Source organism: Hibiscus syriacus, unplaced genomic scaffold (genome assembly GCF_006381635.1).
Source record: "Hibiscus syriacus cultivar Baekdansim isolate YM2019G1 unplaced genomic scaffold, ASM638163v2 tig00004013_pilon, whole genome shotgun sequence".
Classification (NCBI taxonomy): Eukaryota; Viridiplantae; Streptophyta; class Magnoliopsida; order Malvales; family Malvaceae; genus Hibiscus; species Hibiscus syriacus.
In genome coordinates, this window is record NW_024061992.1 from 2236770 (window position 1) to 2246577 (window position 9808).

Below are 9808 nucleotides of genomic sequence, written 5' to 3' on the forward strand. Positions count from 1 at the left end.
GTTTCAGTGGCCCTTTTATGGCTCAGTCTCTGAGTTAATAGTATAAAGTTATACGTTATATTCAAAGTAATACTAAACATCTTCCTTCCGAGAATTATAAGTTGGTGTCTTGTTGAATAGCCTTCAATCCAAGGTTTCTACAATGGTGGAAGTAACAATATCAACTTTTGAAGCTAAAAAACTTGATCTTCCATAATTGAATTGAACGTTTCCAAGAAATAACAATAAAAATATCAAAACGTGGCCAAGAAGAAATCTCCCGTGTGTAAAAACCCTGAAGCACTAGACTTTCAACTTCTCTAAGCAAAAAATACAAAACTGAGAACCATCAACATAATTATTATTATTATCATCGTCTAAAGAAAAGTTTCTAATAACCTTGATTTGTAAGGATCTGGTGGCCGAAAGTCCTCCAACCGCAAGTTGCAGTTCCCTCGAATTTCATTAAACACACTTTCTCCTTTCTCTGTTTTAATTACTCCCAATGCGCTTCCAAGAACGTCCCCAGCAAGCCCGATTTCCCGAAGACGCCCTGGCTCCTCTCCACCATCATATAATAGTCCAATATCTTTCAAGGATACCACATTTTCTATTATCAGTTTGGCCATAAGTTGACCAAGAAATTCTGCAGCTTTTGGAGCATCATTAACAGCATCCTCCAGTGTGCTGAAAACATATTCAAACCTGAAGCAGGAAACAAATTCATATGGTTATTATTACCAACCCTGTAAGCCAAATGTTGATACCAAATGATTGGTCCTCATACCCTTTAACAAGTTGAAACTTGGCTCAGCACACCATCACGAGACCTCGTCAGATTCACAAGTAGCTTGGCCAAGTTCGTTCCCACGTCTTTTCTCTCGAAAGAGTCCGTTACAAACAGAGCAATCATTGAGGGGTGGAAACTTGGAGAATTCAAGTCTTTGATGCACAAAGCAACTTCCTTCTCATCCCTAGCACTGTAAGACTCAAAAGAGAAAAATTTTAAGCACTTTGATGAGCTTAACCAGGTAATCATATCTAATCTGTAAATTCATTATGGACAGCATTACAGCAGTATAAACATGTATATAACTCTAAGATTACCATTCGGGATTGCACTACTTACCCAAATTATGCATTATCAATATCTTAATCATACTTTCTAAAAAAAAATTGCTTCTAAATGTAAAAACATGACAAGACAGAATTTGGGCATGTTAATTTCAGTCAGAACATTAGACTACCATCTCACAAATTGATATTGGAGATACTGAAGCTAACTGTCAGTAAACCAGATACTGAAGCTAACCGTCAGTAAACCAACTTTTTCGATGCAATTCTACAGGTGCTAAAAGTAGAGAACATATACATCCTTCTGCAAATGTATATGTTAGTTTGTACTTTCTACATGAATATTGAAGGAAAACACCAAGTTTAAATAAGGAAAACACTAAATCACACTTGGGGTCAAGGGGATACCTGTAAATTCTTTAATTGTAGACATAGACATATCACGTAGGTGCTCCACAGACCAGCACTTTTCCGAAGGAAGACTTTGAGTTGAACTGGGTCTTTGGCCTCGTGAAGCTGAAGCGGTAGATCTATCAAAGCTGTGATCAGGACCCAGTTACCAAAATTCATGCCCCGTTCCTGGGAATTCAAGTAGTCATAAGCAGTAGGAACTGCAGATCTCTCTGTCCCATATCTTGGCATTCGATCCTCCCTAGAACCATAAGTAGCTCGCTCTGATTGAGAATTAAAACCATTCAAACCAGTGGTCACTCTTCTAGAATCTCCTGAAGCTGGAGAAGCATCAGCTAAGGGAGTACTGGATATTCCTGATGGTCCCTAAATGACATCCCTCTCGCAAGACCTCCCTGGGACCCAAAGTAATGGAATCATCACCCATTGGTCTTTGAGGCAAAGGAACCGACAAAGTCCTAGCCTCAAAATACTGTCTATCATCCATGCGAGAATCATGAGCACCAGAACCACGGGCTTGAGTTGGCATCGCTCTATAATTACCCATCTGAAAACCAGGGGAAGATAACATAGACCCTCGTGGACCAAAATCCATGGGTGCTCTTCTTGCAGCAGCATTGATGCCAGGACAACGAGCAAGCCTGCTGGTTTGTGCTTGTCGCTCTTGTGCAGCATCTCGGTGCACTTCCTCAATTTTTTTAGGTCCTTCAAACTTTCCTCCTCTGTTGCCAACTATTCTTTCTCAGATCAATGGAATCCTTCAACACGAATCTAACCCTAGAAGACAGTTTCATATTGTTCGACAACTTTGCCATCCTGTCAAAATAAGCATCCATATGTACCTTTGCTTTTGGATGATCAATCATTTCTCCAATCGTACTCATTAGTTTGCACAAAGCCTCAACATCCTCCTCATCAGGATTCTCATACTCACCAAGTAATTTCTTGATGCATTCATGCATTATTCTCTCAGTTAACATTTTTCTCTTGTACAATTCCCAATAAGTCTAATGTTACCTAACATTCGTCTTCGTGCCTTGATTCTCTTCTCTCGTCCCTCTTCAGATTGCTTAGCCTCACCCTCTTGCTCAACTTTATTTGCTTCTTCTTGCTCTCTTTCTCCTCTCTCAAATTCTTCTTGGCACTTGTTCAGTAGCAATCTCTTGAAAGTTATCTTTTCATTCTTTTCACTAAAATCAGGTAACACTCCTGCCAGATGATAACAGAAATCTGCATACATTTCACAGAAAGTAGGCTCCATCAGAGCTTTGTCAAAAATTTGTGAGATAACACGACCGAGTGTAGCTGCATTGTCAATGTTTACTGTTTTTACTTGCTCAAAGAGTTTCTCAAAGTTTTGTGGAGTTAGTTTGTTCAAAATGGCTTTCAGTTGTCTTTGCTTGGATTCTTCCTCACCAGCCACTTTACCCACTTCATACTTTCTTTCAGTTTTGTGCATCATCTGCAAAGGAGTTTGTGGAGAAGGAATAAACCCTTTTTGCTGATAGTTAGCAGTCCGCTTCCCATCTGTCTGAATCAAGATTATTGCGTGGCATTCCTCCTTGTGGACCCATAGGTTGCATTGGGCCAGCAAGGATCCCTCCAACATATACCAGAGGTGCTTGTCCACGTGGGTGCCTAAGAACACCAAAGTTACCTCCTTGACCAGGCCGAAAACCTGCAACAGCATAACCAAGATCGACACGCAAATCCCTTCCAGGGCCAAAAGAACCATGTTGTCTAATCCATCTGTCATCATCGACCATTCCACTAGCATGACAATCTTGTCGAGATCCACTAAATTGTCTATTCATAATTCTTCCACTACCACTGTATGAATCACGATCAACAAAGTGAGAAGCATTGGCATTGGTAACCATCAAGGAATCTACAATATCAGAAGCAATCTCAAATCCAGGGGGAAGATCAGTACACTTTTCTGAAAACTTGAGAAGGAAATCTCTGGAATACTTCTTTGCTATATTTTTACTTCCAACTTTCTCATGATTTACAAGCCCTCCACGGGCCCTTTCACCATTATCTGAAGTTCCTAATTTTGCTGTAGAGATGTTAGCAGCATCTTCCCAATCATCTGGTTCAGCTTTATTCTGTGCAATCTTCTCACTTCCATGGCATCAAAGTGAGGGGTCTCATGAGATGCCTGCTTCAAATTCTGACCAACAAAATTGCTTTCCGCACTTGTTACTGTCTCTTTCTTTTCCTCAGGGCCTTTATATGCCATATAGAGATCAGAAGTTGTTCCAGCAGCATCTGCTTTCTGAAGAATTTCTTTTCTTTTCTTCTTCCCTCTAGTTGTATTAGTCCTTTTCCTACCGATATCTAGCACAGATCTCTCTTTTGAACTAGGCACCTGAACACCTTCCCTTTCATATTTGAAGTGATTCTGAGGGATCAAGAGCTAGGATGGTATCAAACTGTTTATCAGATGCAACAGAATTAGAAACAGTTATTTCACTGCTACCAGCTGCACTTAAAGAAGCATCAGAAGCAATGGTATAACCAATGTGAGAACCTTCAACATCTGTAGTGCCAGCAACTCTAGAGGGAGAGCCATCCCTGCTATCAGGGACTCTCTCATTTTTGAGGTTCCTGAGGCAGGTACATTGCTGGTAGCTATTGCCTTTGAGGCAGATCCCTTATTAGAATTAAGTTCCTTAGAATTCAGGGTAACCGAATGTGAAGGAATCTCAAGAGTAGCATCGTCTGTTAATTGCTCTTCAAGTAATTTTTTTCCTTCTTCACCCTTAATTACACTAATTTCATGTTTCTGTTCATCCAGCGTTGAAGAACCATCTGTCTTCGCATGTCGAACCATGTCAAAGCTATCAATATTACTACCAGTACCAGAAACATCAGATGAAACTAAGTTTAAACCTTCACTCTTGCTGTCTGCCTTCGGCTCTAAGGAAGGAGGTGAAGCATTGTTAACTGCTGGTAATTCCATGGTATGTTGTGATAAAACATCAGTAACTACTGATGATGTTAGAGCTGTCTTAGCCTCTATTGTTTTAGAAACTGCACAGCCTGAAGGCATACCATGTTCGGCAGTGTGGGATGCCAAGCTGGATGCTGATGTAGACTGTCCAACAATGTGAGAAATAGAAGTTAAATATATGCAAACGAAACACATGTTAGAAAACAATAGCAAGAAAAATACCTGATTGGCTTTCATCTGATTATCTTTTGTAGAGTTGAAATCACTCAAACTATCCTTCTTGCTGTCATTACTAACAACAACTGCCATAGACTTCTCAGATGTGGCAGCTGGAGCAGGGAAAATGGAACTAAAGGGCGGGCTTTCATCCAACTTTGTTGTTGGAAATACCCAAGGTTGTTTAGCTGCATCTGAATATGACTTGGATGTTAAAGATTCAGTTCCAGGTTTTGGCTGCTGTACAGAGCTCCCCTGACAGGCATCCAAATCTGTTTGAGCCTGTGATGAGCTAACCTCACTAGCTGGAATTGAAGGTTTGAGGGACCTAACCTTTTCAAATGCAGGAAAGCTACTTGACAACGGGGAATCCACAACCTTTTCTCCAACAGAAACAGTGGTTGGCTTAACAGAAACCTGTACCAAACCTAATGGAACAGCGGATAAAATAGTATGTGCATCATTTGTATGCTCCATATTATTTGATTCTGAAGTGCCATGTGCAACATATACAAATTTATTACCTGGCACTGAACCATAATGGGCTGCTGCTGAGTTCACGAAAGAAATGTTCTCATGACCCTGGCTAATAGGATAGTTAAATCTCGGCCCTTGTGTATTAGCTGCTATCAGGCTATTGGAAAATGGAAGAGAACTTGGTGGCGGAAAAAAAACATTGAATTGGAAAAATAGTTGACCGAATGAGCAGCAAAGGATGGAATTGGCTGAGATTGAGATGGCACATTAGGATGAGTCCTGGGACCTGATGCCCCACCATCTGCATGGGCACCTGTCCGTTTATCAAGCCTTAATTCTTCATGAGTATCAGGATGAGTAATCTTGACAGGGGTAGTTTTACGTGGAACACCAAACTTCCCTCCCTGCTGTTGAGGATACTGAGGGGCAATACCCATTCCCAAGCTTCCCAAATGGGGTGGAAGCTGGCCACCTATAGGTGGCGAGAAACCCAAGCCCTGACCCTGATGCATCATTCCCTGAGGTGACAATTGATGAGCCTGAAGGCCTGGAACAAAGACTTGTTGCTGAACCTGAGATGCATTTTCCATAGGTAAAGGTATATGAATTGGCATTTGCATTGAAGTAGGAGATTGAATCGGAGGACTAGGCATCCCAAACTGCATGGAAACCTGCGGCTGGTGGTGAAATGGCCTCTGCATAGGATTCATGGGCACACTAAGAAGAGATGGCTTCTGTGTCTGGTTTGTGGGGGATGCCACAGAGGCTTGTGCATCTTTTTTGACCTTGGGCAATTCCTGGGCCTCCCCAAGATTCGATTGGATGGTTGGAGAATTCTCTTTGGTTGCTGCTGCTTAGGAACAGGAGTGGGAACATCCGGTACATATCTAAAAGAGGAATCATGGCATGCCTGCAGGTTAAAATGCCATTCAATAGTGAATTCCCAAAATTACAAGACTATCAATTAAAAACATGAGACCAACACTTAATATGGGAACAAACATGTCACTTGTATTGCAAGGTTTTCTATTGGTTAAAATCGTTAAAGATAACCACGGTGATTAGTGAAAATCATCTGTAGTTTTAAGCAATGTGATATTATGGTTCTTGAAAATTGAAATACATGAAGAAGACAACCAATGCACCAGATCCACTAACCTCTGTATCCTTTAAACTTTTTTTTTTAAAGGGGTGAGAGAAACATATGAAAGATGAGGTGCAAAAACATCGGTAAACAATTTACAGTTTACGATGACAAACAAACCTGGTCACGTTTCTGCTCATCCAAATTTGGGGGAGCTGAACTAGTTCTAACCGATATCTGATGCAAACGGGGACATCTGCTGTAAGATACAATGTTTTGAATGTGAAAAGATGGAACACCAACATGAGAAAAGTGAGGTACCTGCATCCCATTCATGAAACCAGGACTTATGGATCCAAACTGTAGAGAGAACACTTTTGATGCATCTCCTGATGCTAATCATCATAAATGAAAATATATATACATATAATTAGTTACATCAGATTAAGCTAGGAATGCTATTATGTAAACAAACAAACAACCAATACATTACACATCATTGTAACTACAAGTAAAATGAAGTACCCCATGTTCCCTATAATTCCAACAACTTTGATCCTATAAGCTTAACCCACCAGGCAACATACAAACATACCCTTTGTGGGAGTCATGGGGCTACCATCAGAATTCACGGTGGTCAGTTGAGAAGTTGGAGCCTTTGGAACTGCTCGGGTGCTTCTCTGAGTGGTGACTGATTCAACTGGATTGGCTGTACTGCTTGCAATCGTTTTATCAGATGCTCCTATAAAAGAAAATGAAAATGAATGCAAATAACATCAATATAATCCAATTTTCTTCAACTATAATCTATAAATTCAGACAAGCTTAAATTCTTTCGGATCATACCCTGTAACTGGGGATGTACATGTGCACCATTTTGTACGTTACTAGAATTTACACCGGGTGAAGTTGCCTGAGATTGCGCTCCTTGTGCATTGTTAGTCTTCTTAAAACTATCATGTCATTACCACCCAACCGAAAATAAATGAATCCTCAATCAATAAAAGTTGCAATAGAAAACTCTAATCCTGTGAAAACCCTATATAAACTGCTATCAAAATGAAATGAAAAACAACATAGCAAACCATTAAGCATTTACCTTCGATTGGAAGACGACGAAGAAAGTGATGGTGAAGGGGCAGGCACGCCTCCAGCACCCTTATTGCAATGGCCTGTGGAGGTCCGCTGCTGATTAAAATTTTTTGATCGCCTAGATTTCCGATACTGATGCTCGCTTTTTTCAAACCTCGATTGATTGAAAGACATATATTCCACCCTTGACTCCTATCTCCCCTTTTTTCTATCAACATCAACAAAAATGGAAAAGAAATCAATAAAACAATCATAACATTTTAACAATACAACAATGTGCAGTGGAGAATCAGGCTCAATCAGCGGAAGAGTGTACCAATGAACTCAATGGTGTATGTAGAGAGACAGAAAGATAAGGATTTGTAATAACGTTCTCATGTGATATACACAGGAGAATCAGAAGCAAATATAAACTTATAACTTATTATTCCCCTGAAAGAAACAGAATGAGAAATGAGAGAAGGAAAGAAAAGGCCCACAGAAAACAGAAAAGTGAAAGGAAAAAAGAAAAGAAAAGAATAAGTCATTAGTAAGAGAGTAAATTAAGTAACAAACCGTAGAGTAAGGTGGTGAAAAAATAGATTTTTTAGGTGACTCTTGGTTAAGTGAGAGAAATCTCCGATCTTTCCTTCATTTTCATTTCTATTTTTTTTTTTTTTTGTTTCCCTAAACTAAAGTCTACAAACAACAACTATATGTAAACAGCTAAGAAATGCCCCTCATTTGTTTCTTCAAAAATAAAAACTCTTACGAAAACCATACAAAAAAATCATCTTCCTGTAAAAATGTAAGTACCCATTATAGAAAAAACAAGAATGGAAATAATGCAATAACACACATAGATAAAGAAGATAATTTCATAGTTCTGGAAACTGAACGAAATGGGTTTGAAAGAAAATACGAGATATTATTACTAGAGAGTTCAACGGCTTAATAGTGTTGTGAAGCTTGGGCTGACGTCAAAGAACCAAAAAGGAACATCGTTTCTGTGTATTTTTTTTTCATAGGATTTAAAAGTTTGGAAGAAGAGTGGTTGTACTTTTTTCGAAGGGTTTAAAGGTTTGGAAGAAGAGTAGTTGTATTCTTTTGAAAGAAGAGGGGGCCGTCTTACTAGCGAGAAAGCATTGTTTTGTAAATGATTAATTATTAAAAAGTTATAAAATAATGATAATATATGTTATTCCTTAACTTATTAGTGTGATTTGATAAAATCAAATATCAAATGATTATTGTATCTCAATTAATAAGTTAACGTTTAGTTTAAACTATTATATTTTTAACGAAAGATGGTGAGTTTCAAACATATAAATTGTCGAAAGATAATTTTGTAAGTTTTAAAAATTAGAAGACTCAACAAAATAATAACATATAATTTAGAGATTATTTTGTAATTTTTAATAATTGAAGTACTTAACAAAACAATATTCTATAATAAATGACATATTTGGGTACTTTACTTTTTTTTAGTTATTCTATTTCTATTTTCTATTTTATATTTTGGATTAATGGTTGAGATCAATTTATCTTTTATTTAAAGGCTGTTTTTGTTTTTAAGAGTAAGTTTTAAGGTCTTTATTTACTTGTGAAAAAATACCAATACTTTTGAAGTTTAAAAAAATAAAAAATGATATTTCAACTTTTGAATTTAAATGTATCGATACTTTGCAACATTCTCATTTTTTATTTTTTTAAATTCAAAATTATTGATACTTATAGAAAAGTATTCATACTTTCAATTTTTTTATAATAAAATATTAACATATGTACAACCCATTTTATTAATAAAAATATTAACATTTCATATCACAATATTTTTCATAGGAACCATGACATTTTATTAATAAACTCTAATAACATTTTAGGCTCAACCCATTTTATTAATAAAAATATTAACATTTCAGATTAAAACTTATTTCTTAGTGAATTATTATATTCTTGGGTGTAACCTATTTTATTAAAAAAATATTAACATTCCAAATAGTAACCTATTTTTGAGTCAACCATGATATTTTTGGGCATAACCTATTTTATTAATAAAAATATTAATATTTCAGATCACAAACTATTTTTTAGTGAGCCATACATTTTTAGGCACAACCATATTTTTATATACATTCATAACATCTTCAGCTTTTAACTTATTTTTTTATCGTGGGTAAATATAAGGTTCCACCAGCTTAAACTCTATTAACATTTTAGGCACAACATAAGATGTTAATAGTATTCATAATATTTGCAGTTTATAACTCATTTTCTTACTCTATATAACATTTTAGTTTAACAAGTTATGTTACTACATTGATAACTTTTCCGGTTCCTTTTTATAACATTTTGTGTTCCACTTTTAACTTGTAAGATATGTTTCATGGTTACACCATTTTAAGTTATTTTAAAATGGTTACAATTTAATATATTACATATAGATTAACATTTCTGGTGCCGTTAAACCTTTTTTTTGTTAAATTCCTTTTTAAATTTTCAGTTGCGTCGTTTTTAACCTTATATTAATCTTCCGTTGC

At 37.0% G+C, this 9808-nt stretch overlaps 1 pseudogene; it reads right to left on the reverse strand.

Moving 5' to 3' along the window:
• Positions 1–232: 232 nt before the first annotated feature.
• On the reverse strand, positions 233–7475 carry LOC120186732 (annotated as a pseudogene).
• Positions 7476–9808: the final 2333 nt, after the last annotated feature.